The sequence below is a fragment of the Mirounga leonina genome, unplaced genomic scaffold (assembly GCF_011800145.1).
Source record: "Mirounga leonina isolate KUSES-001 unplaced genomic scaffold, KU_Mleo_1.0 Mir_127, whole genome shotgun sequence".
In the NCBI taxonomy this organism is placed as follows: Eukaryota; Metazoa; Chordata; class Mammalia; order Carnivora; family Phocidae; genus Mirounga; species Mirounga leonina.
The window spans coordinates 18,316,841-18,344,708 of record NW_023270316.1 but is presented as its reverse complement, the minus strand read 5'-3'; the positions used below and the strand labels follow the sequence as shown (position 1 = coordinate 18,344,708).

The window sequence follows — 27,868 nt, the reverse complement described above, 5'->3', positions numbered from 1 at the left end:
TCATTCTCATAAAGCTGTGCATGTATCTGTTGAAGGTGGCTGAATGGAAGGATTTGAGAAGTTTGCTTTCTTTTTTGGCTTTCTCACTTGTTACATGACCTTGCCCTTAGACAGACAGAAGGAATCAAGACAGATGGAGTAGGAGGCTAGAGAAAGCTCTTTCAACTGGTACTTTACGGACTTAACTTCTTTCCTCTGACATTAGTGCAATATCCTATTTTTCTTCCTTCTCTAGAGCTTCACCTTTGACCTCAGTATTCTTTACCTTGACTTTGAAACTCGTGCTTTATTTTGCCTTTCCTGCCTCCAGTTTTGCCCTTTGAATTTGACCTCTGCATTTCCCACTTGAGCCCAGTAGTTTGGTCTTGACTTTCATCATGCTCTTCTTGGTGAGTATTTTATACTCTGACTCCACGAGCTTGCGCCTTAAATATAGCTAGCGTTCTGATTAATCCTACCTGTGCATGTCAGTAAGAAGACCCAGACCCTGCTCCTCTTCCTGATAGTGGTACTCTTCAAGCCCTTTGTTAATGGCTACATCATGAGAATTTATGGCAAAAATGATTTTGGAAATCTGTGTAAGATAGGGTGAAGCCTTGAAGATCAAGGATTTCCTTATTCTATAATAGTATTTGCAATATTCTGAAGCTTTTACCTGAAAAGTGAAGTCTAGTCAATCATCCAAATTTTTGTTTCTGTATCTGGGAAACACCCAGGCCTGTCATGTGGGGCAGTAGTTCTCCAATTTTAGCAAAAAGTCACTCATAGAGCTTGTTATAATACAGACTTTTGGGCTATACCCCGGAGGAGATTCTGATTCAGTTGATCTGTGTGGGACCCACAAATTTGCACTTTTAACAAGAGCCCTGGTGATACTGACGATGTCCTTCTGAGGACCACACTTTGGGTAACATTGTTGTAGACCAGACCTCCAGGTGATCGTTTGTCCTAAGTTACTTGGTAACATGTCAACAGTAGCTATTACGTCAACCCCATTCACCTAAAGAAAATAAAAATAAATCAGATTATTGATAATTTTTTTGGTTTCCAAATGTTGTAGTATACATATGTATAATGAAAGAGGAATGGCTAAACTTAGCAGTGGCTTTGGTAAAAGGGTTTGCAAAGATATAGTCCAGAAATACTGTGTTAGGGAAAAAGATGGGCTCAGGATATTTGAAGCAAAGTACCTCAGAAAATGATCTTTACCCAAATTATACAACTAGTCATCTTTGCCGAAAGATTCACTTTAATACCAATTTAAAACTACTTTAAAGATTCCTGATATGGAAAAAAGTCCTCCTTATGGTTGGATGAAAACTTTTTTTTTAAACATTTAGGGAAGTGTGCTTTTACATTTGTTGTGATGTGTAGCATTTACATCAAGATAAGTTCTGTATTTCAACTATCGATGCCATTTCTACTGTTAGAAAACTAAGTAAATATAATGACATTTACATATGGTTATCTACCTTTAGATTATGGTTATCTAAAGCCATTATTTAAATAATATAAAGTATAAATTACATTTTTTTCAATGACACAAGCAGATAAAGAACTCAAAATTCTCAATCTAACATTTCATAAGTGACTTTATGGGTTTACTTTTCACCGTCAGTGAGCTATTTATTGTGTACAGAGGACTAGTCCAGCAATCTGTAACCTGAGACAAAAATTGTAAAACGCATCAATTCTACTTTTAATCCATGCTCATGGTATAGCGTATGCAGACTGCCACCTCCACTCTGTAAAGCAGTATGCTTCCCTGAAACAAATAATACACGTTAATAAAAAAAATTTTTAAAAATAAAGCAATATGCTTCAGCTGTTTGGAAAGGGAGAGAACAGTCATTTGAGACTAGACTAAAAGGGGGTGTAGAGTTCATGAAAATAGGTGTATGTTTCTGTCAGTGTGACCGGGTGAGTGTGAGTAAAAGTGGAAAGGAATTAGGGACATCTGCAACTCAAACTAGTGATCACATCATACATTCTGAAAATACTGTTTTTTTTTTTAATTTTCATAACTTACCCATAAAATTATCACTTGTTAAAATTAAGGGGATATTGAAGTAATGAATGAAAATATTTATAAGAGAAGTAGCAAACTAAGGAACATAGTATATGTGTGGTGTGTACGTGTGTGTGTGTGTGTGTGTGTGTATCTCAAATTTACCTCTGACAGTCATTCATGTGAATGTTTACTCTGTTCTTGTGTAGGGCATATGTTTGGCAACCATATCAAGAATAAATATAATATAAACCTCCATATAAATCATCCATGAAAGGTGCTTGTTCCTTTGTGCGCCCCTGTAGGTTAACCCTGTCACTGATAGTATAACGTTCTGCATTGGAACCTCGTATTAAAATGTATGTTTCATGTCATTAAAGCAAAAGGTTATCTTTGAAGGTATTGTTTGTAGGAACCTTTAGGTCTGCATGGAAATTGGCCTCACAGATCTCCAGCTGCAGGGGGCTGACCTGACTGAGGGCCCAGGTGTTGAGCAGTGACATCTATTATTCCATTCCTACAGAGGCCATGCCTGCGTGGGCTGCTCCCCATCAACCATGAGTGACTGTGTCAGGGAGATTAAGTCAGGCTTGTTTCTAAGAGACACCAGAGGAACTCCTGTGACTCTTGACTTTGGCTCCTGGCTGCCATGACAGCCTTGCTGAATCTTCCTTAGATGACAACGCTTCTCCCCAACCTTCTCTCCTTCACTGTGGGGCTTGCATCATGGTCTGAGAGCTCTCCCAGCATTTCCTGGCTCCCTCCTGATTTTCTCTTACTAGTATATCCCTCTTAAGATCCTTTCAAGTAATCCCATATTGGCATCTGCTTTTTAGAGGACCCTGACTAACTGTATCAGTCAAGAGTTCAGCCAGCGAAACAGAACCAGTAGGATATGTGTCTATAATGAGGAATTGGTTCATGTGATTATGGAGACTAAGTCCCATGATCTGTTCTCCATTAACTAGAGGCCCAGAAGCACTGGCGATATAGTTCTAGTCCCAGTCCAAAGGTCTGAAAGGGTGAAGGTTGACGGTAGAAGTTCCAGTCCAAGGACAGAAGACTGATGTCCCAGCTCAGCAAACAGGCAGAGAGAACATTCTCTCTTCCTCTGCCCTTTTATTCTATTCAGGCCCTTGGTGGATGGGTTGATGCCCATCCACCCAGGGGAGAGACATATTTTTTACCCACTCCACTGATTTAAATGTTCACCACTTTCAGAAACACCCAAATTGACACATCTAAAAATAATGTCTCACCAGATACCTGGGGACCCCTTGACCCAATCAAGTTGACCCGTAAAACTAACCATCATACCCCTCGTGTCAGCGCCAGGATGAAGCTGATCCTGCTGCAGGGCCATGAGCAATCCATTACGCAGATTAAGTACAACCATGAGGGATGTGAGGGCAATCTGGCTGTGACATCTTTCACCCCATTGATTGCCAGGGTTGATTTGGCTGATCTGGCTGGCTAGGCGGGTGTCCCCTTCCTCCCTCACTGATCCATGTGCATCCCTCCTGAAGCTGCGCGCTTGGTCGAAGAGGACCTTCCCTGATAGAGGAGGACCGTTCTTCAGTCAAGGGTATACGAGTAGCTGCGCTCCCCTGCTGGAACCTCCAAACAAGCTCTCAAGGTCTATTTGTAGGAGAACGTAGGGTAGTCAAGCTTCCAAGACTCCAGACACATCCAAATGAGGTGCCGCACGTGGCAATCTGCTTTTCTTAAAAAGAAAAAAAAAAAAAAAAGTACAACCGTGAGGGAGACCTCCTCTTCACGGTGGCCAAGGACCCTATTGTCAATGTGTGGTACTCTGTGAAAGGTGAGAGGCTGGGCACTTACATGGGCCTTACTGGAGCTGTGTGGTGTGTAGACGCAGACTGGGACATCAAACATGTCCTCACTGGCTCAGCCGATAATAGCTGTAATCTCTGGGACTGTGAAACAGGGAAGCACCTGACCCTACTGAAGAGCAATTCAGCTGTTTGGACGTGTGGCTTTGACTTTGGGGGCAACATCATCATGTTCTCCACCGACAAGCAGATGGGCTACCAGTGCTTTGTGAGCTTCTTTGACCTGCGGGATCCAAGCCAGATCGACAACAATGAGCCCTACATGAAGATCCCTTGCAACGACTCCAAGATCACCAGTGCTGTTTGGGGACCCCTGGGGGAGTGCATCATCACAGGCCATGAAGGAGGAGAGCTCAACCAGTATAGCGCCAAGTCTGGAAAGGTCCTGGTGAATGTTAAGAAGCACTCCCGGCAGATCAGTGACATCCAGTTATCCAGGGACATGACCATGTTTGTCACCACCTCCAAGGACAACACAGCCAAGCTCTTTGACTCCACAACTTTTGAACACTAGAAGACTTTCCGGACACAACGTCCAGTCAACTCAGCTGCCCTCTCTCCCAACTACAACCATGTGGTGCGGGGTGGTGGTCAGGAAGCCATGGATATAACCACCACCTCCACCAGGATTGGCAAGTTTGAAGCCAGGTTCTTTCACTTGGCCTTTGAAGAAGAGTTTGGAAGAGTCAAGGGTCACTTCGGACCCATCAACAGTGTTGCCTTCCATCCCGATGGCAAGAGCTACAGCAGCGGAGGTGAAGATGGTTATGTCCACATCCACTACTTTGACCCACAGTACTTTGAATTTGAGTTTGAGGCTTAAGAAGCTTGGATCTCCTGGGCGCCTGGGTGGCTCCCTTGGTTAAGTGACTGCCTTCGGCTCAGGTCATGATCCTGGAGTCCCGGGATCGAGTCCCGCATCGGGCTCCCTGCTCGGCAGGGAGTCTGCTTCTCCCTCTGACCCTCCCCCCTCTCATGTGCTCTCTCTCATTCTCTCTCAAATAAATAAATAAAATCTTAAAAAAAAAAAAAAAAAGAAGCTTGGATCTCCATCAGGACCAGGGGAAGTTTCTGGGCCAGGGCTCACAGAAAGTTTTGGACTCTGAGTAATAAATTCATTTGGAAATAATAAAAAAACAACAACACAGAAAAACAACTAATCATCATACCAACACACTGTCTCGGCGACAGTAAAACCATATACCAAAGAGGCAGAGCAAACAAACATGAGGCCACTAATGAGGCCTGTCATTTGTTCTCTGACCACGGTGTCACTGTCAAATCTGAAAGGCGCTCACGCATTGCTGGAACCCCTCCAGCTCAAGGAGCCTTCTCTATGAAGTCTTCCTTACATTTTTGTTCACTTAGTGGTGATTCTCTTCCATTTGAACTTTTTGGTAAGATTATATACTAGTAATGGAAAAGTTCCTTAGTATACACAGTGCTATTTCAATTCTAGGATGCTTCCTTTTAGCATTTTCATTCATTTATCCAACATTTATTGCAAATTGATTTTATGTCAGGTTCGATTCTAGACCCTGGGGCTATGTGTTGGACATAAAGATTTATTACGTGAGTGGCACAATTTTTCTTTCCATTAAAATCAAAACAATACTGTCTTCAGTTGCATTAAGATAGTTTTTGTTTTTGTTTTTGTAATGAAGCAAGTTAAGTACCATTAATCTTTTTTTAAAAAAATATTTTATTTATTTATTTGACAGAGAGATAGACAGCACAAGTAGGCAGAGAAGCAGGCAGAGGGAGAGGGAGAAGCAGGCTCTCCGCTGAGCAAGGAGCCTGATGCGGGGCTCGATCCTAGGACCTTGGGATCATGACCCGAGCCGAAGGCAGCTTTTTAACCAACTGAGCTACCCAGGTGCCCCCGGTTAAGTACCATTAAAAAAAAAAAAAAACAAGTAAAATGTGAAATAGCCATTCTGTTATATATTAAACAATGGGAAAGTCAGCTCTATTACTTGATACATATAATTGGTTTTTCTGGATACAGATAGTGATTGAGAAGGCCTCTTAAGGTTCAGGTTACTTTTATTATTTTATTTTAAAAGTATAGTATGTTTATTATGAAAAGTAGAAAATACAGACAAGGTAACAGAGAAAAAGCGTAAGTAAATTCTCTATAATTCTAGCATCCAGAAATACTCACTGTTAACTTTGTACTGTACCTTCCAGATTTTTTACTATAAAACAAATACATGCACTTGCTCACTCATTCACACACACACACTCAGATATGTCATCACCATTCAGTTTTCCGTACATTTACTGAAATCTAGTCTGTGCCAGGCACTGCATAAGGACTGTGGAGACAGAGCCAAAGGAAGACATCACTCCCAACATCCTGGAACTTGACTTGCAGTATCTCTGCCGTGGTCTCTTGGGTCTCTGTCTGTCCTTGAGTGATATCTCTCTACTGTGTCTGATTGGACACTCCACCTTATGTAGCTGAAGCTGGCTCCATGTGGTTCCACATAGGTCCTCACGAATGTACAATGAGCTCACCTGCACCACAGTGTCCAGTCCATAGGAAGTGCTCAGCCACCTGCTGCTATTATTATACTACTGGTTGCCCCCTCTTGGTATTACATGAGAGATCATGAACTACCCTAATGTTGACCAACCCTCAGTGTTATTCACTCTGGATTATGCTGCACCTGCCCTGTGATTGTCATCAAGACTTATACTTGGAACCACGGTGAGTTGTTCTGTCCACAGCATGTCATGCAGAGCACATCTGTGCTTATCAGCAGCTCCAGAGACTTTCTGTTTACCTGATTGGTGGCATCTTTAAGCAAGGCTGCGGAACTCCCTTATCTGCCCCACCCTGGCCCCAGTGCTCTCTCCAATGAATTTTAGTGTATTTCACATGGATTTTTTTCTTTTTTCAGAATTACCCCAAACGTATCATGTACATTTGGTGGAGTTTTTCCAGGCAGTAACAAATCACCAAAAACTTAATTTTGCTGCTATTGATTACTATAGCCAGCTTTATAAAATGCATACATAGCTTTTATAAAAAAAAACAAAACTATTTTGAAATAATTATAAACTCATGAGAGGCTGCAAAAATAGTACGTAGGGTCCCTTAAGTCCTATGCCCAGCTTCTTCCAAAGGTGACACCCCACATACTGTAGTGCAATAGCAAAACCAGAGAATTGGTTTTGGAATAATGCTGTTAACTGGGCTATAGACCATATTCAGTTTTCGTAAGTTTTCACATACACCCGTGTGTGTGTGTGTGTGGGGGGGTTCTATGCAGTTTGATCACATGTTTAGGTTTGCATAACCACCACAGCAGAGAGGGTAGAGAACTGTTCCATCATCCAAAAGGAACTCCCTTTGCTACCCCTTATAGCTCACCTATCCCCTGACCTGAGGACCTGAGTTCCAGTCCCCACCCACCAGTCTGTTCCCCATCTTTACAGTCCTATCCTTTTAAGAATGTTAAGTACACAGGCGGTACGTAATTTGGAAATGTACTTTTTTTTTTCCCACAGAATATACCCTTTTAAAACGTACTCTTTTCTCTTGACTATATACCACAAACATCTTTCCATTAAACTTGCTTTACTCTCTATTTTCATTTGTTTTTTATGTAGGAAAACAAAACAAAATTAAGCAAACAAAACAAGGCAAGACAAGATAACAAAACTTTGAAAGAAAAATAAAACTGCCTGGAGCCTGTCAAATATAATGAAGGTACTTGGTTTTCAACATGCATTCAATTAAGACCAATAAAACCATTTTTTCTTAACGTGAATGTGAAAGCAGATATTTGGTCCTAGTTATGTCTGACTACTCCATATTAGACTCCAGAGAAAGCAAATAGGAAAAGAACTATGAATGCTGGTAGCACAAAATTCTCATAAGCTTTTTAACATAGCCAAATGTCATTTGCTCTACACTGGGAAAAATATTCTTAATTTTAGTGAAATTATAAAATTTCATGATAAAGTTGAAAAAAATCTTTCATTTAAATTTTCTTTTTTTTTTTTTTTTTAAGATTTATTTATGTCAGAGAGAGAGAGCAGTGGAGAGAGGCAGATGGAGAGGGAGGGGGAGAATCTCAAGCGGACTCCCCGCTGAGCATGGAGCCTGATGCAGGGCTGGATCCCATGACCCTGAGATCATGACCTGAGCCGAAATCAACAGTCAGACATTCAACCGACTGAGCCACCCAGGTGCCCCTTGTTTAAGTTTTCATTTCAAAAACTATCCAGCAGTTCTCAGCCAGGACTTTCTCTTCAAAGTCATTATTAATATTGAGTGTATTTCTAACATTGCTGAATATTCAGTAAGTCATTGATAAGACTTACTGAATTCAAGTAATTCAAATATCAGGCTGAGTTCTCAGTAGTGATTTACATTGGCAAGAGTTTTATGGGAGTGAATTATTAGTTTGCTGACTGCCTTAATATATAAAGGTTATAAAAATTTTATCCAACAGTTATGAATTTTAGCATACCACCAGGTAAATATAAATACCCAAAAAAATACACATGGCTTTCAAACTTCTGCAGAAATGGTCAGAGTGATTCAGGTTCTCAAATTATGGACACCCTCTTTTCTTATTAAATGGTGCATATAGTCTTCTCACATTCTGGTTGAAAACATACCTGATAGCTTTTTTGGTCATATTATAGAATCCTGAAATTCACTTTGGTTTATCAGCATTACCTTTCCCTGCTGTATCTCTGATATCTCCACTAATACCCTGAGTTTAACTACCTGTACTCTGGGCACTTCAACTTATGAAACCATTCCTATATTTTTAAACTATCAACTTAAAAAATTTGTCCATGTAGATACTATTGTAATTCAGATGGTGCCGACAAGAGTCTCAGAGGATGATTACATTTGGGTGTTTCACTGCCTAAGATTTGATTTTTTAATTTGCATGTTTAAGCACACAACTTTATTAGTTTCCCCAGAATCAATCAGTTGGGTATCAGATTTAAAAGAAACTGATTTATAAAATAAATGTATTATGTTAGTTATGGAATTCTAAACATGTGTTTTTATTTGGCACACTCTTCTGGTGACAGGTATGAAGTTGGCTTCTCAGGAGATGAAGTTGTGGAGAAGTTTGCTTGTTGGACAATGAATTAAAGTAAAGTGATTTGCATGATTCTTGCTTTAGTTCTCAGAGTTGTGTTTGAGAATTTGGGAATGAGAAAGATGACAGATTCCTTGCTCCTATACCAGGGATTCTGATGTAGGAGGTCTTGCCTCCAGTATCTGTTACTGAGCATATTGGGATTATTCCTATGCCATTCAGCAGGGAAGCACTTCTGTAACTCATATGCCCATCAATCTGTGCTCACCTGCTGGTCAACTCAAAGGATGTTCCTACATAGTACTGTTCATGTTAATCAGAGATTCTTGTCCAGGGCAGTGTTGAAAACAGTTTTCTTCTTTCCCCTTTTCCCTCCTTGTGCCATTATTTTTATAAAAATTCTCATCAGTTTCCTAAGTTAAGACATCATAGATAGTTCACAACTAATTAAATTACATCTTTTATCAGATGTTACTTTTTAAAGAGCTTTAAAGATATCATTGAAATATATAATAAACTGCACATATTTTAAATGTATGATTTGATATGTTTTGACATATGGATAAACAGGTGAAACCATCATCTATATGTAGATAGTGAACATGTCCATTCAAACAATACCCATACCCAAAAGTTTTCTTGTGTCCCTTTGTTATTCCTCCCTCCCACCCATCCTCACTCCCTTATCTTAACCATGGCTCTCTTTGCATGTTTAGTGGATCTCTTGCTGATATGTCTTAAGAAGACATTGATGAGATTTTAGAGGTGCCCTAAGATTTTGAGTTGGAAAGATTCACCTTTTAAGCTGAATGTTGGGGGATTCTTGCCATATACGGTGAAAATTACCATCACCTTTCTGTAGGGCAACATGATATATGTCTATAATTTTTAGAATTTCCATGCACTTTGGCCCAGAAATTCTACCTTGAAGAACATACAGTGTTCTGTATAGTGGAATAATATTTAGCTATTAAGATTACTTTGTAAATTGCTTATTATTGTAGAAATATATTTATTTACCCGTGAAACTCAATCACTGGGCAGCATATATTTATATAGTATGATCTATTAAAATATATATGTCAGGAAGGATATATTTTAGATCAACAATGTGTTTCTGTATAATTAAGCTATGAGTATTTTAATATTTTTCCTCATTTGTTTCTACTTTTCTAATATTTATATCAAAATATTGGTGAAAATTATATTTCACATATTGAACTTTGCACAATTTCCTGGCTCTTCACAGTTTCAGGTTGATTTCTATTTTCTCTATTCCTTGTTGCTTATTGTGTGCTTTTACCCCAATATTAAGGCTTAGACCCAGTTGCAGCTTAGCTTGTCTTTTGGCATTGCTTCTCCTCATAAATACTTATACAGAGAGAATCACCTGCTTCTTTTATAATGATCTCAAAGCAGTGCTTCTAGGCCTCTCATTGCATCTGGTACACAGTATTGCAGTGATTTCTTTACACATTTCTCCCCTATTATGGAGCTGAAATCCAGTTGATGGCACTAAATATGTCTTGTTGAATTTTGTTTGCTTCAGGGTACGTAATATGTACTTATTCAGAAACTGACAGACTGAATGAATGGCCTTCTCCATGTATCAGGTGCAAACGAGAGTGTGATATGAGAGTTGGATAATTTCAGACTGCATGATATTGAAGGCTGTAGTCATTCTTTTTTTCATTTTACAATCTCCATAAAATTAACCTGAAAAAAAATTCTGAGAATTTAAAACAAGATAGCTTATATAGTAACTGATATTTCCTCAACCAATTCTGAGATAACATACATAAGCACATTCTAAAATTTATAAACAATTTTGACCTTTCAATATAGAGCCTTCTGGAAATATGTGGAACCATATAGGAGTCATGATTAGTGAAACTGTATGTATAATGTCATTAATATATGTTTGAAAGGGATTTTCAATTTAATGTATCCATTTTATAACAAAAATGATTTGGACAGCTATATAATAAAGGGTACAGATCCCGAAGGACGTTTAAAGTTTTGAAAAACAATAAATATTTTGTACTAGGCAGATTTGTCAGTGTGAACTTGGCCAAGTAGAGTACAAAATATTTATTGGTTTTCTTCTTTATCACTAAATAGAATACAAAATATTGATGAGAATATCATTAAAGATGAGGCCCAGAGCAGCAATAAATAAATATTCCAGTATGTTTGACTTTAGAGAAAAACCTTTTTAATATGCCTGTCAGCTAAAGGGTAAAATTTTAAAAATATATGGAGTTAATTGCCTGATTGAGAAAACTGCTATTTTATCAGGAGAAGATATTGTCTGGCATTCAACTCCCAGAGGAATCTCTATTTTGAGGTGAAAAAAATTATGAAGTCTCTTAACTGCACAGCACAGCAGCATGTTATTTACTAGTTCCCCTAATAAATACAAATCATAGCTGAGGTCATCTCTGCATACCTGAAAATCCTTTTCGAGATCATTACGTCAGTTGAGAAATGTATTCCATAGAGTCAGCCTCCATGCATTATTCTGCCCCTTCAAACTTCACTGTGCTTTGTTTCTTCTCACTACATTTACTAACCAATTTGAAAGGCAGTATGGTCTTTTGTATTCTTTTTCCAGAAATAGCAGTAATAGGGGCAATGTGCAGTAATTAGGACACTTAAATTGATGGCTGAATTTAAATGTCCTATTATCTTAGCTGTGTATGCTGTCTGTAGATGTTCATGTGATTTTTTGGAATAGCCTTATTGGCATCATGCTTGAGTATCACCTAACGTTAAATGGCAAGCAACAATTCACCAAAAAATATTACTGAAGGATATAATCAATCATGGAATGGAAACAAAGATTACTGAGGATAGATTTGCTAATTAGGTCTATAATATGGTCTACAATATAGACCATAGCCTAATTTTCATATTATAGACCATAACCTAATTTTCACTTAACTGTCATAAAATATCCTAGGAGAACTATGTGTTGGATAGGAATGAGATTTTATTCAAAGACATTATTATAAAGATGGATAAATGTGAGGTCTTAGAAAAATATTTAATAATAACATATATATGGCAGAGAAACTCCGTATTATGAAATGGTATCAGTTGTTTGGTAAAGACCTTGATGAAATCTCAAAACCTCAGCTACAACATCCATGACTCTCCCACCCATGACTGATCGGTCCATGGTCCAAAGCCAGATGAAACTCTCTCTTCTTTGTAAGTACTAATTTTTGGATAATCTCCAGAAATCCCAGTCTGTGTCTTTCCTGCCATACCTATTTAGTGTGCTTATTTATTCAACAAATGTTACTGAGTACCTGTAATATTCTAGGAAGAGTGCTAGCCACTGGCAATATAAATCTAAATAAGGAGGGCTGGCAAACCCAGTTTAGCAAGAAAGAGCTCAAGTTTGGTAGTGGAGACCTGAGAACAAATCTAGGCTCGACACCGGGTGTTATACACAAACAATGAATCATGGAACACTATATCAACAACTAATGGTGTACTGTATGGTGACTAACAAAATTAAAAAAAAAAAAAATCCAGGCTCTACTGCTTACAGAATGCGAGATGCAAGAAAGTGGCTTTATCTCTGCATCTGGAAGTTCCTCCACTAGAAAATGGGGAGAAAAGCATCAGATACCTCACAAAGTTAGAGTGAAGCATAAATGAATTTGTATGGATGTACACACACATATTGTGTACATATACGTGTGCATGTGTATATAAACCCATTACATTTATGCATATGTATGTAGATGCCAAATAAATATATGTATGTATATATTACATATATTATGTATGTATTAATATATAGAGAGTATCCTATATATAATACTCCTATACTTTTTACCATGGATGTTGGCAAACCACTGAATATTTTAAGCAAAGCTGTGTTAGTTTTAGATTTGTATTTTTGAAAGATCACACGGCAGGAGAAAGAAGGTAAATTGAAGAGGTGAGATCAGAAATAGGGAGACAAGCTAGTTGGCTGATGTAATTGATACGGGACAATAAAGGCTTGCACTAGGAGCGTAGCTAGGATGAAGGATCATCCAACTACATGGAGAGAGGAGAAGAGTCCAGGATGGGCGGGGGGAGTCCAGGATGATGATATTCAAAACTTTTTGGGAAACTGGGTGGATGCTGGTGCTACGAACCTGAAAGAAAAGGGTTAGCCCAGTAGTTTCCAGCTGGGGTGGGGGGAATTTTACCTCCCAGGAGACATCTGGCAATGCCTGGAGATATTTTGCGTTGTTGTCTGGAGATATTTCTGATTGTTACGACATGGAGTGGGGTGGGACTTCTGTTGGCTTCTGTTGGGTAGAGGCCAAGGTTGCTGCTCAGTATCCTACCATGCACACGGCCGTCCTAACAACAGAGCATATCCCACTCCTATCACTGAGCTTGAGAAACCTGACATTGGGGAAATAGAAGCAGGGCTTGGGCACTTTGGTAGAGAAAGGAGATGTTAGACTCCGGTTTGGACATTTTGAATTTCAAGTGCCTTCAAATATGGTGATCATTCTGCTTAAGTTACATGGCTTATCAAAAATCAAGGTGGCGGGTGATGGGATAAACTTGAAAAATTGGTTGCTGCCACAAATCACAGGGCACAGATTATGTATAAACAATATAGAGAGATTCAGTTATGCGTATATGCAGACATGATGGTTACTTTTGAACATTATCTACATATATATTTATACAGTCTGTATAAAAAAGAATAATAATGTGGGCTATGACTTCTCTAGATATTTTCATAAATTATTTAGCTATTTTATGGAATTCAGAAATGCACTATGTTTTCATTCCTAAGAAACATCATAGGATGCATATTGTCTTCAAGAACTTTCTCTCATTATAGAACATTTTAGAAGTTTAAATGGTCAGGGCGTCTGGGTGGCTATAACATCTGACTCTTGATTTCAGCTCAGGTCAGGATCTCAGGGTCGTGGGATCACGCCCTGCATGGGGCTCTGTGCTCAGCGTGGAGTCTGCTTGTCCCTCTCCCTCTACTCCTCCTCCTCCCTCTCCCTCTCCCCCTCTCTCTAAAATAAATAAATAAAGTCTCAAATCTTTAAAAAAAAGTTTAAATGGTCACTATACATTTAAATTGATGATGGGCTGGACCAGAGAAAGCAAGCTCAAAGAGGTGGGGAAAGATCAAATTTGAAAGCAAAGCTTGTTTCCGTCATCACTTAAAACAAGGTGGTACCACCTCACACTTAAATTCTTCCTAAAGGGTGGACATCATACAGATTATGCAATATTGATCAATTTCAGCTGAATTTTAATAGTAAATAGAAACCTAATATTGGTGTGATGATCTTATCTATAGCACATTTCTTGCTTTCAAATTGCTTTGTTTTATATTTTAGGAACATTTTCTGGGGGGGTGGGGAGGAAGCTCAATCTATTCTTTTCACGATCTTTTGGTTTCCAAGATTTAATTAATAAGGCCAACTAATTCAGATAATTGATTCTTATAGCTGAAAAATTTGAGCCAATTATCCACCTAAATTGACCTTTTTGGTGTAATACTATTTGAATTGCTAAACTCAGCTTATGTTTAATTATACTATCTGACTGTGTTTAATTATTGTATCTGAATAATGTTTAATGAGCTCCCCTATTTAATTACTGTTTCTGACTAACGTAAATACTCTTAAGTATCTCTGTCATTATGAGCTAAGCAACCTAAGCTCTGTGCGGTCTGTCCTCAGACTGATGATTCTCTAGGCTCATCTTGTTCGGTGGGCTCCTCTTGTATGGCCCCTGGCATTCTCTTAGTTGCCCTAATGCACACAGCTGCTTCCTATCTTGAGGCTTCACAGCTGCCATTCCCCCTTAACTTCCGCTCTGGTCTTGAGGGCTCAGCCATGACAGTAACTGAAGAACGATTTCTTCTCTGGCTTTCCAGGAACATGAGCATGTCATTGTGCACTCTTCCTTAATACCAGGTATTGCAGTTGTGGTGGTGGTCGTTTTGTGACGTGTTTGTTTGATTTTATGCCACAAGCTATACTCGTAACTCACCACTGCATACCCTACAGCATCTGTTGAATAGAAGTAAATGAATGAATAAGAATGAATGAGTGATTCAGTCCACCACAAAAATTAAACAATAAGCTTTTAACTGCCAATATTTTATACATATGGGTTTCTGAAGCTGTGGCATTAGCACAGCGACTGAAAAAAATACAAATGTAAATAAAAATCAGGAGGTAAAAAAAAAGGCACGAGTGAAATGACAGGTACAAGCCAATAGGGAGCTTGGAGAGGACTTTGGGACAATTGTGAAGGGATAACCCATGCCTTTGGCAGTCAGATTCAATATTTTTAACACTCTGGGTGCCAATGAATAATAAATTAAGCTCTTGCATCTAGCATGTTAGTTCTCAGATAGCTGGGGCAGCGTCAGGCAGATGGTTGGTTTACGGTCACACAACAGAGCTCTGCTTAGATATCACCAAGCCAAAGACCCAAATGTGCCTTTGCATATTTTCAAGAATATTCATTCAGTTATGCTCTTTCTAACATGTACCATTCATTTAAATAGTGTTATGTTAAAATATGTATGAATATAGAACAAGTCTAAGAGTAGTCTGGTTCAAAGAATCTCAGTAGAAATTTGTACTTAAGATCCAAAATAAACTTGCAGCCAGCAGCTAAGAAATGTTTGTCAGAGTTAGGTGAGACTGTGTGTAGGCAGCCTCTACTATGGCCGCCGGGGATCCCTGCCTCCAGGATTCACACCCTCATGTGACGCCCTCTGCTTGAGTGTAGGCTGGACTTACTGACTCAATTCTAATGGAAAGAAGATGGCAGAAAAGACGGGCTGTCACTTTAGTGATTTGGTTATAAAAAGACTGTGGCTTTGATCTTAGGTACTCTCCCTTGTTGTCTCTCACATCAGTCCCTCTCTGGAAAGCCACATTGTGACTGTGGCAATAGATGCAGACCACCCAGTGAGAACAAAGGGTATTTCAGAACTGGCTATGGCAAGAGAGTCTGTCACCGTTACTTATTGTGGGAGAGACTCAAAGGCCAGCAGAGGTGGGGGAAGCCTTGACAGAGGGTAAAAAAGGGAAGGCTTCAAGTGTTACTTGTTGGAGGCTGTTGGTATGGGGGAGCTGAAGGTGGACTAACTCGAAGTGGAGTTAGTTTTGGCCATTTGCGGCCAGTTACTACAAAGGTCGTGGTTTCCCCTCCTGGGCAGATAGATGCAGAGGTTACGATTTGGCTTTCTGGACTGGTTGCTGCAGGTTGTGTTTTTATAGATGGTCTGATCATTGCCCATTTGTATATCCAGCCTCCTGTGAAGCAGTCCTGTGGAGAGACCCACATAAGTGAGCCCAGAAGCAGATTTTCAGAGGCTCACCGTTAGCTATGTGACTGACCTTGGAAGCACATCTTCATGCATGGAAGCTGTAAGATGACTGCATTCCTGGCAGACCCCTGGATTGCAGCCCATGGGACAGCCTCAGATGAGATAACCTGGCAAAGTTGCTGTCTGATTCCTGACCAAAAGATACTGTGCAATAGTAAATGTTTATTGCGTCAGGCTCTAAATTATGGGGTGTTTTGTTATGCAGCAATAGCTAACTACTACAGATGGCAAGAATATAGTCTTTTGTCAGTCAGGTCACCAAGAAATGTAGCTCAAGAACTTCAGGTGGTTTTGTCTGGGAGGCACAGGCAATTGTAATATTTCTCAGAAGGCACCATTTCTCCATAAGAAATACAAAAACAAAGAAAGAGTTAAGTCATTTTTCTTTATACCTTCTCTTCGACACTCTATTTTATTTATTTTGTCTACCTTTCCCAGTAGACAAAAGCATTTCAGTTATCCTTGATTAAATAAATATTTAAACAAATATTTATTCAGTCTCTACTATGTATTAGGTACTGTTCTGTCACTTAGAATACAACAGACAGAGTTACCAGCCATTGGGAAGCTTACATTCCAATGAGAAAAAGATGGTAATTCTTGTGTGGGGAGAAAGGGCAAATTATGCATCATCACATAGTGTGGGATGAAGAATATGCTTTGTTGACAGACCCTATAAGCTAAGCATGGGTCCCTCACTTCTTCCGTAACCTAGCAGGGACTACTGCTGGACGTGAAATGAGTCTTTGTTCCAGGGAATTGGTGTCACCCTCTGTTTTTTTCCCTTCTTACCGCAAGAACATGTGAACAGCTGTTTGCTATTGGAGGGACTACTTGAGTGCCCAGATCATTTGGGTAGTAGTTTAGAGTTGTTGTCTAGGAAATCCAGCTACCCAGTCCATGAAAACCTTAGAGGGGTGCCTGGGTGGCTCAGTCGTTAAACATCTGCCTTCGGCTCAGGTCATGGTCCCAGGGTCATGGGATCGAGCCCTGCATCGGGCTCCCTGCTCAGCGGGAAGCCTGCTTCTCCCTCTCCCACTCCCCCTGCTTGTGTTCCCTCTCTCGCTGTGTCTCTCTCTGTCAAATAAATAAATAAAATCTTGGGCGCCTGGGTGGCTCAGTTGGTTAAGCGACTGCCTTCGGCTCAGGTCATGATCCTGGAGTCCCTGGATCGAGTCCCGCATCGGACTCCCTGTTCAGCAGGGAGTCTGCTTCTCCCTCTGACCCTCCTCCCTCTCATGCTCTCTGTATCTCATTCTCTCTGTCTCAAATAAATAAATAAAATCTTTAAAATAAATAAATAAATAAAAAATAAATAAATAAATAAAATCTTTAAAACAAACAAACAAACAAAAACCTTAGAAAGTTTCAGGAATTCATTTTTTTTTAAGATTTATTTATTTATTGGGGTGGGGAAAAGGACAGAGGAAGAAGGAGAGAGAACCCCAAGTAGACTCCACGCTGAGCATGGAGCCTGATACAGGATTTGATATCACGACCCCAAGATCACAACCCCAGCAGATTCCAAGAGTCAGGGTCTAACCAACTGCACCACCCAGGAGCCCCAGGCACTCATTCTAGGAGAGGAATCCACTGGCCCTGTGGAACCTGAGTTCAGAAACCCTCCAGTTAGGATTAGGGAACTCTCCAGCCCTTTGTCATGGAGCTCCCACAATCACTTTCTGACATTTTTGCTTATTGCTGTGCCCTGATAAGTCAGTCATTTCTACAATAATTTCTGTGGTACATACTATGGAAAAAAAAAAAAAAGAGCACATATAGAGGGCTATAGACTGCAGGGTGGGTTGTTATTTTAAATAGAGCTTCTGGAGAAAACCTCATTTGTGCAGCTTTGAAAGAGGGAGTTAGCCATGAGGACACTTGGGGGAGAGAATTTCTGGTAAGAGGAAATAGCTAGGGGAAAGGCTCTCATGAAGAATGCACTTGATGTGTTTAAAGAATGAAAGGCTGCCAGCGTATCATGTAGAATGAGAGATGGGGAGACTAAGGAAAGAGGAAGTAAGGAAAGTAATGAGGAGTCTGATCATACAAGTCCTTGTGGGACTTTTTATGAACCTTGCTTTTTCTTTGAAGTGGGGAGCTGAGATTGGTCAGCAATAAATTAACACAGTCTTATGTTTTAGAAATTTCACCATGCTGTTGTTTTGAGTGCAGTCTAGACATGTCTGGAGTTCAGGAAAGACGTCTAGACTAGAGATATGCAGTTGGGAGTCATTAGCTCACATACAGCATTTCAAGCCAGGAGACTGGATGACATCACCAAAAAGTGAGTGTAGCTAGAGAGAAGAGGACAGGGGCCTGGCCCTTCTAAAATTAGAAGGAGGGGTGGAAGAGAGAAGCAGCAAAGGAGCCTGAGAAGGAACGGCCAGGGAGGCAGTAGGAAAAACCAAGAAAGTACAATGTACTGGAAATCAACTAAAGAAAACGTATCCAGGAGCGGGGCAGACACAACTGTCAAATGCTGCACCATGACAGTTGTGATGGGGACTGAAATTCACCAGGGATTTGGCAACCAGATGGAGGTCACCTGTCACATCTACAGGAGTCAGCTTTGGTGGAGTAGTGGAGGCCAAAGCCTGACAGAAGTGACTTGTACAGAGAAATGAAAAAGAGAATTGAAGAAAACGATAATCTGTAAATCTTGAGTAATTTTGAAACAGGAGAACTATCACAGTAGCAACAATTGAGGGTTGCAGCTGACAGCAAAATAAAGGGTATGAAAAGAATTTAAAAATGTATATATCGAAGTAATAATTCTCTTGAAAACCCCGCAGAGAGTTGGATTATCCAGTCTTTGCCTGGTTCTATTTTCTTTTTTCTTTTTTTAACTTTTAGCCTTATTTTCTTCCACGCCTCCTGTAGTCATCTTGGGGATTTTCATCTGGTTCTGTGTTATGTGTTGGGACCTAGCATCTCACTATGTTCATTATTACCATATCACCATCCCACTATTGCCGTGCCATTTTCCTGCTTCATTGCTCCTGCCACATCTCTCTCTCTCTCTCCAAAACATACCATTTGCAATGTCATTACTCTAGCTAGTTCCAGTCTTTAAATGCCCCCCCTCCCCAGTGCAGCTTGGCTATGGCTGTAAGCATGCTGGAACTTCAGCAACACAGAGAGAAAGATGGGTAAACCAGACTGTGAGAGCAAACTAGAATTAGATAGGGCTCACCTGCAAGATGGGGCTACTGTTGTAAGATGCACCATGTCTGGGATGTCATGGAGGGCATAGCTCCCAATCAGGATCTTCCAGGTGTCAGAGGCCTGAATTTGTAGGTAAACAATTGAAAACTTATGACTTATTCTCCCTAGTGTAGCTCAGCTTGGTATACTGAATGTTTGGTTTAGGACAACAGATGATTTTAAAGACCCACATTTTGGGGAACTAAGATTCCTAAAATCTGCCAGGTTCATTTCTCATTGGTTTGGTTTTTATCTGCAGATGGAAGGCTTCCAGGCCAAGCGTTAGTTGATTTTGTTATCTCATTCCATGCATGTACCAATATATATATGTTCATCTACATTATGAATATACCTATATTTTTTCTCTACAAATATATGTGTATATTGTGCTCCTATTTTTAGCATTTTTTCCTCCTGATTTTGAAACTGATTTTATTTTTTTTAAATAATATAAAATTATTAAACTTGTTGACACTAGGATCTTGCTGCTGCAAAAACAGTGTTAACCATCACTGATTCCAGGTAGATTTGTGTACACTTACTATGAACCAGGAACTGATTGTACAATTTGATGAGAAATACATTTTTATTTTTTGTAAAGAATCTCGTGTTTTATGATGAGAGATGACTTAATGCACTAATATCAAACCTTATAAAACGGTGTTCTGGGGGCACCTGGGTGGCTCAGTCGTTAAGCGTCTGCCTTCGGCTCAGGTCATGATCCCAGGGTCCTGGGATCGAGCCCCGCATCGGGCTCCCTGCTCTGCGGGAAGCCTGCTTCTCCCTCTCACACTCCCCCTGCTTGTGATCCTGCTCTCACTGTGTCTCTCTCTGTCAAATAAATAAATAAAATCTTAAATAAAATAAAATAAAATAAAATAAAATTGTCAATGGGAGGGATGCCTGGGTGGCTCAGTTGGTTGAGCGTCTGCTTTCAGCTCAGGTCATGATCCAGCGTCCTGGGATCAAATCCTCGTGGGACTCCCTGCTCAGCGGGGAGTCTGCTTCTCCCTCTCCCACTCCCCCTGCTTGTGTTCTTTCTCTTGCTGTGTCTCTGTCAAATAAATAAATAAAAATCTTAAAACAAAAACAAAAAAAACAGTGTTCTGTCTGCAATATAGTATGACTATGGCTTTTATAAATTTGGTGACATTTTAAGACATTGTAGCACACCTCAGCCAGGTTAATCATACTAGGAAAGATCAGATGCCTGTAGTCACATGCTGATAGCTCAGCTCCTGTTTCAGCCGGAAGGAAATTCCTCAGAAGCTTCCTATAAAATCATGCCTTTGACCTCCATAAAGTGTCTCTCCCTAGGTTGTTCTATTTATTATTCTTTTGTTAAATCCACATATTTATTTATTGTGACTCTAAAAATTATTTAGCATTAACCTTAGTATTGTATCATAATTGTATTTTCTTTCTTCTGCAACTTTTTATTTTATCTGGAGTTAATAATTGCCTCATTTTTCAACTTGTTTAGTTTTCCTAGAACCCATGGCTAAGCGTTCTCACATCTGCAACAGTACTGTGAAAGCATTTATCCCTTAGCAGTGGATTTTCCCTGTGTTTCATGCTACACATGTCACCTCCATGACTACCTCTTTAAAAAGCTTTATTTTTCTGTTTTGAGTTCTATTTGGTTTACTTGCCACTCTCAGAAGTAAAATTATTGTCCAGTTTTCCTTTTCCAAATTCTAAGTGATGATGTTTTTCTAATTTATACCTTCTCTCTAAACAGATTCACTTATTTTATATATACATGATTAGCATCACTAAACATTTCATGTAAGTTTTTGCAAAAATCAGGACCTCACATTCCATGTTACATGGAGACCGGTATCTGCATTTTGCTTCGATTTTATGGTGACTGAGACATACCTCTTTGGTGTTTGTCATTTTTTCACTGTTCCAACTTTACATTACCCAGCTATCCAGAGATGATACTAAACCAGTCCATTAACCACAGGCTTTGCTTATCATCCTTCACCTGTGGATCCTTTAAGACACCAATCACGTGCTTTCTGCAATTGACGCACATTTTCTGCAATTGAGCTGTAAGGTCCTCTCTTCATTCTCATATTATGCATGTAGTTAATTGGTATTTTGATTGAACCAGCAGAAGTATAAAAATGCCTATGAATCAAAGGAAATTATTCTCATTAGGTATGAAACAAAGAAAGCAGTGGTTCCAAGAACAAATATTATTCAAAAATATTCTCATTAAAAGAAATTGCTCTCTCTGGTATAATAAAATTCTTCTAAAGAGAAACATCTGGCAGAATCATATAACTTGCTTTAGCGTAACATTTGGGATGAATTAAGTTGCTTCATGTCAGAAAATGCTTTCAAGGCTTCTCGGTATTTTTCTTCATTTCAACTTATCTATGTCTCACAGTTCTCCAATTAGGTCATTTTTTACTTTGTATTTCTTTAAAGGCATCACATTATGAATATTGTATAGAAGTTACAATCCCTCGAAGGTTAGAAATATTGCTAAGTGACATTAGTTCAAGCCTGTATGTGGGATGTGCAAGTTTCTCTGTGCTGGATTCACCTGCACAGTTTTCTGTATAAGTGGGAAGGGTGAACTACCAATACTAAGAAAAATGAGCCGTGGAAGTGGACAGACACCAAGAAAAAGACAGTTCAGCTCATGTGTTCACTCGCCACCTGTGTGTCACCCTCATATCACCCAACATTTGAGCACCATTGAGTTAATTCTTATGGTGTTGGAGAAGCATTAAAGTTATCCTTGTCAATGGGTCTTCAAGTTGGAAGGAATTTTAGAGGTCATTTCATCCTCTAGATGCTTCACAGTCTAGATCAGTTGTTTAAATGACTCCTCTAATAGGGCACCTGTTACTTTTCAAGGAAACCCACTCCATTTTCTGAAAACTTTTATTAAAGATAGGCCTTCTGTTTCCATGTTTTCTTTCCAGATTTGGAAAATTCTTTGAACCCATCTTCTCTATAAGGGCCTAAACTTTCTGAAGGCAGTTTCTACATATCCCGTAAATATTTTTGCAGTGATATGTGCATTGCACTGTAAGAAACCTTAAGGGTAGAGAAAGGGTGATACCATTATCTCTCCGGAGAAGGTGTTGGAAAAAATGGAAATAGTATGAGTTCTAGATCAAATATTAGGCCTAGAAATCCGGTATTTATAAACTGTGGGACACAATTTTTAAGATGTCTTTAACTGTGGATAGTATTTCTACTAATTTAGCTAGGAAATTTTAAAAAAGATTTTATGCTGAAAGGCTTAAAATATCTGGAGTAAAGTCACACGTAGTAATTTTTTTTTTTTTTAATAGACACAGGCTTAAGCATAGAGGGCATGATTAACTACGAATGAATTGACATAGATCTTCACTACTCATGTGGTGCTTAGGCTGCCAGCATTGACATCAACTTGGGAACGTGTCAGACAAGCAGAATTTCAGACCTTACCCCAGACCCACTGCATCGTAGACTTATTTAGCAATAGCCCAAGGTGCTTCATGGGTTAGGTGAGGAGGAGGTTCGGAATCATTCTCTGTTGGAGGACTAGCAGTTGCCAATTCCCGGATGTGAAAATTACTCGGGACCGTGAAGAGACTGACCTAATAATAATGATGCCTGTTAGGGAACAGGACAGGAGGCTAAAGGAACTTGAAAATCTAGTACAGGTTTTATATCTGATGTGGTAAGAAACATTGTATATAGGTTCTTGAGCTTGTGACAAGGTTGAAGAAGTGCTTGAGGTTTACAACTCTGCATAAATTGGACCATACTAGAAAATAAACAAATTAAAAAAAAAAGGAATTTATATGAAGTAAATCCAGAAAGGACATTATAAGCCCCTGGTCTAGAATGGTGGAGCAAAACCACCATTCTTCAATTCCTCAGTTCATTTTATTACCCATATTTTTATTCCACAAAAAATAATCTTATACGTGTATTGTATTTTTATGGATTGGTGAACCTGTTTGTAGGAAGTGTGTTCCCAGGACTGTTATTTCTTGTTCAAAAGTATTGGGTTTTTGTTTGTTTATTTGTTTTGCTTTAGATGGTTGTTTTTAGTTTGATTTTCAAAAAGGATGAAGGGGTTCTGTTTTCACCAGCAGCAGAAAAGAGTACAATTTCTTTGAAAATACTAACAGCAGCAGATCATAATTCTTTAATTTTTGTCAATCTAGTGGATGTAAAGTGATACTTCCTCATCATTTTCATTTGTATTGCCATAACCCAGATTTTTTTCCCTTGGATATTTAAATGTAGCCTTCTGTGAGTTTTCTTTTCACAGCTTTTGTCTACATTGTCTTTATTGTTAACAGTTGGAAAATGTTCTCTGAATATCCTTAATATTAACAATTTTCTATCTTCTACTCTACAGAGAATGTTTCCCAATTTACTGATGATCATTTAACTAAGTTGGGGTATATTCTGTTAGGCAAAAGCAGTTAACACTCTTTATAAGCAAATATATATTTCTTTTCTTTGACATTTTTGGATCTTCCATCTCGACTACAAAGTCCCAATTTTTAGTTGAATATGTGGTGTCTTAAACTTTCTCCTAAAATCTGTTTTGTTTTTATATTATTAAATCTTTAATACCAATAAAATATTATTATTTTGATGTGGGGCAGACATCCAACCTTCTTATAGATGTGTAGCCAGTTACATAATTATTACTTTTGAAATAGCCGCCTGCCAGATTTATCATTTATTATATTCCGTAAATGTCAGAACCTATTTTCTGGGCCCTCCATTATTTTCCTGTTTATTGATCTCATCTTATGCTAATACCATGTGCTTTGTATTTTGTATAGTATTTTAATATTTAGTAAGGTTAGCCCCTTTCAGTGTCCGTCTTTTTTATCTTTTGCGGGACGACTATTAGACATTCAATTAAAAATATAATTTTAATTGAAGTTGCATTTAAGTTATGTATTAGTTTTAGAATAATTGATGTTATGGTATTAAATAGCCCCATGGTATATTTTTCCATTTATTCAGATTCTGTTTTATATCATTTAATAGGTATAGTTAAACATTTTTTTTTTGCCTGTATCGCTTTTATTCTAAATATTCTAGCATTTTATCTATGGAGGCAAGGAGGAAAAATGTATATTCTCCATTTTCTGTATCTAAATAAATAGTGTCGTGTTCCAGGCATGCTTGGGGTTTCCTTCTTTAACATATCTCTAGCACATTTCCAGCCTATCTCAGTTTTTTGGCCTGAACTTCTTGTTTGTTTGTTTTTTTTTTAAGTATAAAATCACATAATACTTTGTTATTTCTTTTCCAATTCAGTTGACTATTCAAAACAATTTTGAATGGAAATGGTGATGATATGCATTATTGTTTTGTTCCTGACTTAAAAGAAATGGCTTTAGCATTTCACCGTTCTACGCTTGCTGTTTGTTTTAGAAGACCAGTCTATCATTTTTAAGTAGAGCTCTTCCATTCCTAATGTATCCAGAGTTTTAATAACTGATAATGGCGGAATTTTATCAAATGCCTTCTGTGCCTCTATTGGTGTGGTCATGTGACTTTTTAAGCTGTTGACATCATTTGATTATGATATTAAATTTATTTTCTTTTAACCATCCTTGCCCCCCTGAATAAATACTTGATCTTAATGTATTATGTATTTTATAGTATGCTAATTCTAGTTATGAAATAATTACATTAACTGCAAGTAACTGGTTAGGAACATAAGTACTTTTGTCTGTTCTTTCATTCCGTGTCATATTTCCCACCATAATAATGATTCCTCTCAATTTAAACTAAAATGATAGATAGTAGGTTTGTGAAACAGGGCAATCCCAGATGAGTGGTACCAGCTTTGTGTTGACCAGGGACCAGAGATTGGGCTGAAAGCCCCAGCTGCCAGATGCGCAGGTGGGCGGTGTGGGGTGATTCTCTAGGTCCATAGGGGGCTGGGGGATCCATAGCCAAAGCCTCATTCCTTGTCCTGTCTGCCGCCGTGGAGGCTTACGTGTACAAATGGGCCAAGGAACACAGCGTCTCCGTGCACTGCTAGGTGAGCTCCTCCTGTGGGAGGCGGCTCGGGTTGGGACCGCACGTCTGGGACTGCGGATAGGGCGGCGCTTGCGCACTGAGCCCCGCGAGGTGCCTTTGTCCCGGCGGAGCCCGGATCTGTTCCGCGGGAGAAGGTGTTCCAGCAAAGCCTGGAGAACTCGGAGATGCCCGCGCACCTCGTCTAAGCCCCTCACCTTTCTCTGTGGGATGGGGCCGTGGGGGGAGGGGAGGTCTTTTTCTTCTCTTCTTTGTTCTCTTGTTTTCTCTTTTCTACCACTTTGTATCTGGCTTCGTTAGTGCTGTTTGATGGCTTTATTAAGTGAACTGTGAAGCCTTTTACCTTTTACTGGAGTGGAGAATAGAAGTATCTGCTGGGCCTCGTGTGAAGGCAGCTGATTGTGGATCCAGACTCGGCCCTGATGAGGGCATGTAGCGCGCTGGGCACAGAAGCGCAGTCTGAGCCCCTTTTCGCGAAGGCGCCTCCCTGGGCGGCCAGCGGACGCTACGTTCAGCGGGGGCTTTGCTCTCCAAGGCTACGGCTCGCGTGTGGGTCAGGGTGTACTTTTCGCTGTTTCCTGCAAAGCTCCACGATCAGTCCGCAGCACAGAGCGGGAGCTAAATGCAGTTGCGCAAGCTGTTGCATCTCCCTGAGCCTGTTTCCGGATCTGTTAAATGAGTTGTTTTATGCCGCCTACTTCTCACTCCAAATTCTCAAATTCATAGGTGACAATTATGGAAACATTTAGCACTATTTTTTAATGTATTTGTCACTTAATGATACTTTTTTGTTATTCACATTTTAGAAGAATCTTAGAATATATCCAAATATTTTCTTGTTATTTCGACCTCTTTTGATACACTTTCTAAAAAAAAAAAAAGAAAAAGAAAAAGACTGGAATGTCAGGGGAATGAATTGCCCTTGTCAAAAATAAAAACAATTCCTGATCATAATAACGATTTAAAAGTCCAGTTGTGTCTTGTTAATCATTAACTTATTTATGGAAAAACCTTTGACATCCAGCCAACTTTATATATAAGCACTGAAATAGGAAATGTTTAATAACCATAACTTAATCATTGTCCTCTATCTTTGTAAATGAAGGCAGTAATTGTGGTGGCATTTTCTAACAAGGAGAATTCAACCGATCCATTTTTATAAAGGGAAAATAGGCTTCAGGGTAAAGAGCACACATTGATTAACTACTTAATACACCATTGGCTTTACAAGGCCTAACAGAGGAGTACTTTCAAATGATTAAAAAAAAAATCAAAAAAATTAAAATAAAAAAAAAATATTGCACAATCCTGCATAGTAATTACAAATGCATACAAGGAAACTTGGCAGTTGTGCTTGGAATATGCACCAAGAGATGCTGTGATGTGTGGTCCGGTATGGTCATTAGAATGTGTGTCAATTGGCAGGGGGTGGGGGAGCTGACTTGTGTATCTGAGGCCCCCAGCAGTCACTCAACATCTTGTTTCAATGGTATAAAATAAACGTGCATTGCAACCACACGGCCAGCAACAGCCAGATTTGATGTGATTCGTTCACAGGACCATCCGAATGGTGACAGCGATTGCAGGGAATAATGTTAAGTGAGTCAGACCGTGATTTCAATTCCTAGACAAATTAGAGAAAGCATTCTCTGATAGAGTTCTGAATGAATGTTTAAGATGCAGTGGGAGGACAGTGAACAGACGCTAATTTAAATGAGGAACTACCTAGAATAAAGATTTTAACAGCTCTGCTTGTTAATTAACATATATTCCACTGGTGGTCTAAGAAAAACACCTCATTGTACACGCTACAGGAAGAGTTAGAAAAGGAATTAGTAGTACTTTACTGAGATGTTTGTTCTGCCAGTGAAATGGCAGGATAAAATGAGGATAGAGGTTCATCAAAACTGAAACGAAGGTGATTTTTTCTAGGGGGAAGGTAGGTTAAAGAAGGGGTTATTCATCATCTCTGGATGGTGTATTAAGTGTCTGTAGAAGTGACATTTCCACCAAAATTAGACTAAAGTTTCAAGGCCAGACATTGTCACGGAAGGATCAACAATCCACTGTGACCCTGAGCCTGAGAGGAAGAGATGTATCTGCTCGTGTATGGCTTTGAAAGTGAGAGTCTCACGTGGAACTTGATGATTAATACATCTTTTAAAAATCTGTATTCCATTTTTGTCAGTAACTTGTATGAAGCCCATCACATATGCCCATGGTTTTATTAGGCACTGAATGAATCCAGAGTAAAGGAAGGATGACTGCAGAGGAGTTGTACTAGAATGGGTTTCCTGCAAGAATTGGG

The 27,868-nt window shown here is 39.2% G+C and overlaps 1 protein-coding gene and 1 pseudogene across 1 annotated transcript in view; both read left to right on the top strand.

The window, feature by feature from the left end:
* Window positions 1–27,868, top strand: part of LOC118009303 (glypican-5-like) — a 219,005-nt gene that overhangs the window by 167,428 nt on the left and 23,709 nt on the right. The gene's annotated exons all lie outside the window — the stretch shown is intronic.
* On the top strand, window positions 3,799–4,990 carry LOC118009302 (annotated as a pseudogene).